The sequence below is a fragment of the Camelus ferus genome, chromosome 23 (genome assembly GCF_009834535.1).
Source record: "Camelus ferus isolate YT-003-E chromosome 23, BCGSAC_Cfer_1.0, whole genome shotgun sequence".
In the NCBI taxonomy this organism is placed as follows: Eukaryota; Metazoa; Chordata; class Mammalia; order Artiodactyla; family Camelidae; genus Camelus; species Camelus ferus.
The window spans coordinates 19,266,915-19,270,935 of NC_045718.1; positions in this window are offsets into that span (position 1 = coordinate 19,266,915).

Sequence of the window (4,021 nt, forward strand, 5' to 3'; positions counted from 1 at the left end):
AGCCACTTCTCTTCCAGCATCACCTGTGAACTAAACAGCTTGATAAGCTCGGACCCATCTGTCTTTTGGGGGGGTGAGATGAGGATGCTCCCTTACGGGCCATGGCGCCCCCTTCAGGCCACTCCCTTCTCCTCTCCACTCCTGCTCCCCCTTGGTTCAAGCCCTCAACCCCTCAGGTCTGCAAAGCTTCTCTGCTGATTTTCCTGCCTCCGATATCCCCCAGCGCCAGGCAGATCACCACTGGGTTCCCACCAACAGCCTTGCTTAAGTACCTGCAGTGACGGCTCTGCTGCCTTTGCAGGCAAGACCAAAGCCTTCACTCTTTCAACACCCTGCCCGGCCAAACTGTCTCCCACCACGTTGCAGGGCCACCTCCACAACTCCAGCACGGGCTTGTGTGTTCCACGCTCTGTGTTTTCCCAAATCCCACCCCACCCACCACACCTCCCAAATCTGGTCCCGTTCCTCAAAGCCCACGCTGACTCCCGTGAAACTTTTCCATGAAACATTTCCTGATGTCTCCAACCCACAGCCGTCTCACGTGGACTCATCTCTGGTGACAACACGAGTTAATAGCACCCTATATCACTGTGGATTGGTCTCTGATTTTTCTTTGTGTTTTAGTCTTGTCTTTTACTTGGCACGTGGTTGACGATTGATAAATACTTGGTTGAATTGTGGATTAGGGAAAACATAGCAATAAGGTCATTAAAAGAATCCAAATTGGTTAAAATTGCAAGCATGGTTCTGCAAGTGCGCACGTGTGTGTGTGCACGATCCTGCGTGTGTTATCACGCAAAAAGCTCTCTTCCATCTCTTTGGGAAATATTCCCGAAGGCCCTTCAGTTTTCCAGTCACCCATACTGGAGCAGTGGATGCTCTGTCCCTGCTCTGGCCTCTGATGTCTGGTGTATGGCCCCTTCGGTACCTGCAAAAGCATCCACCTTCTGAATGCAGCGCAAAGAGGCAACACGTTCTCCCATGGTACCCAGCATCCGCTGAACCTGTTTCTGTTTCTGCAGCTAAGAATTCATCCCTGGCTCTAAGGCTCTCCAGGACCAGCGGTGTGTGTGCCGGTGGATGGAGTTGGGGGTGGGGAGGGAGAAGAATGCTGGTGGCCTGGCGCTGACAGGCAGTTCCTTGCCCAGTTCAAACCTGTACCAGAATACAAGGACCCTGCAGGACAGAGTCACATATTCTGAGTTACCAAGGGCAGAGCTGACTGATTCCTGAGCTTGGACAGTGGAATTTCTAAAAGCGCAGAAGCTGAGTCTGGTTTCTATCCTCAACTCCTGGTACACAGTCAGTGATTGATAAATATTTAAGGAATGAGTGTACATACATGTGTGCTGGCAGGGGACTCCAGAGGGGCAGAATTCAGCTCCCTATGGAGAGAAACATCTTTGAGGCCCATGGGCCTTGCTTGACTACCCCCAGTTCTAGTGTTCCCACAAGGGGAGGACGGCTGCTCCTCAGGGATGCTATGCCCGGAGAATCTAAGCAATGAACAGGATGTTAGGCCCATAACAATAATACACTATTGTTCTTGTTATCAATACTAATTAATAAGAGTTACCATTTACTGAGTACTTACTACGTACACTAACCACCAGCAGAGCATATCTTATTTAATTATGACTCTCTAAGGCCTTTCTACTTCTGGTGGCTGATGGACTTATTGGGTTCATCATAAAACATTGGCCGAGTGCCTGCCCTGTGCCAGACACAGGAGGAGGATTCGGGAAAGGAGGACAAGAGGGCAGGAACAGAGGAAAAATCACTGCCCTAAGAACTCTCAATTCAAGAAGGGAGACAGAATGAATGAATTAATTAATTAAAAAATAAATAATTTTTTAAAATTAAAAAAAAAAGAAGGGAGACAGCAGTGAAAACACAAACTAGAATTCAAAACAGAAAAAGATTAAGAACTCAGGAGAGTCATAGACAAAAAGTTCAGGGAACAGCCCAGAGAAAGCAGTGATTACTTCTAACAGGGTGAGGAAATCATGGAAGGCTTCATGGATGAGGTAGCATTTGACGTGGTCTTTTAAAATCCATAACATTTCCATAGGCAGAGAATGAGGAAAGGGCATTCGACACTGACAGATCTGCATCAGCCAAGGTCAGGAGCTTTAGAAATAAGTGATGTGTTAGGAATCAGTGTCTTCCATGGTATGGCTGGAGTGTCGGCTGGGTGAACGAAGGCACTCAGGGGACGGGGCATGGTTTTGTGCCAGATCCTGGAATGCCTTCAGTGATGGGTTGAAGTGTTTGGATTTTATTGTGTAGGTAATGGATATTTTTGAGGTGAAAGCAATTTTTTTATTGAGATAATTCTAGCAAAAATGAAAGTTAGATGGGAAAGAAAATAAAAATAGCTCACATTTATGGACGGCCTACCAAGTGCCAGTCACTATTCTAAGCAACTTGCATTCTGTCTCACTCCATCCTACTAGTGTAAGAAATAAGTTCAGCGATTAACCCATTTAACAGATGAAGAAAACTGAGGCACAGAGAAGCTAAGCCACTTATCCAAGGCCACTCACCTCTTCAATAGACAGCTCAGGAGTCCAACCTAGAAGTCTTCTCCAGAGCCACTTTTCACTATCCCAATCGACCACCTCACCTAGGGACCAGTTGGAGCCTTGTCTACCACCAGGCCAACAATACCCAAGAGGGGAAGGGGGCCTGAATTAAGATTGTAGAGATGAAAACTTGAAAGAGGCAGCATTTACTTACTGCCTTTTGTGTAAGAAAGGGGGTGGGGGCAGGGAATATATACATATTTGTTTGTTTGTCTCCACGTGAAATACTGGAGAACACGAGAAAGTAATGAAAGTGGCCACCTGCACACGGCAGGGCAGGGGGCAGGAGTGGGTGCCGAGTGGATGGGGTGAGGGCCCTCTAGGTATGGCTTTTAACAGAGTTCTGATTTCTGACCCGTATGAATCTATTATTTATTTTCAAAATACAAATGATTAAAAATGGAAAGGTACTAAACGAGCACGACACTGTAAATCAACTACACTTCAAATAAAAATAAATAAATAATAAAAGGGTTTTAAAAGATGTTAACTGGAACGGCTTAATTTAAAAGCGAATTCAGTGCAACACCTAACGGCTGATTGGATTTGGAAGACCATGAAAACGAGAGCACCTGGGTCTCCAACTGGAGTGTTTGGGGAGGGGTAGTCCTTTAGCTGACTGGGAAAGACAGGATTGTGGGTTTGAAAAAGTTCAGGTTTTTGTGGATGGAAGTGGACATTGGAGGCTGAGATTTAGGATGGGGGTGTTAATTTCAAGCATTCGCATGATGATGATAAAAAAAAACCCTGTGAGTTTGTTAGGATTAAGGGGAGAGTAGAGAAAGAGAAAGCAAGAGGGCAGAAGACGGGGATCCGAGGAGCCTGCAATGAAAGATGGAGACGGCGCAGGCCTGGCCGAGGACGGGGCAGAGAGGTGAGTGCGAGGGAAGACATGGAGCAAACAGCTTCCAGAAGGAGGGGAATGGTCTCCCAGGGACCAGTGGGTTAGGACCGAGAAGAAGATGGTAGATTTGGGGATCAGAATGGTTTGCTTCTAGAAATAGGGGAGAGGGGACTTACCACAGACACTGGGTGAAACTACCCTCCGTAGGGTCCCCCGCGGGACATCCGAGCACTTCGCCCCGCATTCTGTAAGAGAACAAGCCTGGAGGGCACTGAGGGCTGTTCTGTCTCTCCTCCCAGCCAATGCAGATATCCTGTCACTCGGGAAAGTGTTTTTAAACAATATACACCAGCAACTGAGTGGTTAAGAGGGAACCTGAGACAGACAGTCTCTGATTTTCTGTTATCACCCCATTCAGGCCAATGGAAACCTTAAATGATGTTTTGATTCTGCTTTTTATTCTTCCCCTGTTTCCATCACACATCTCAGTGCAAACACAATTATACACACGCGCACATGCGTGCTCACGTGCGCGCGCACACACGGCATAAAAGGGTCCCTTAGCAAAAGCATTTCTCTGGATCTGCTCAGA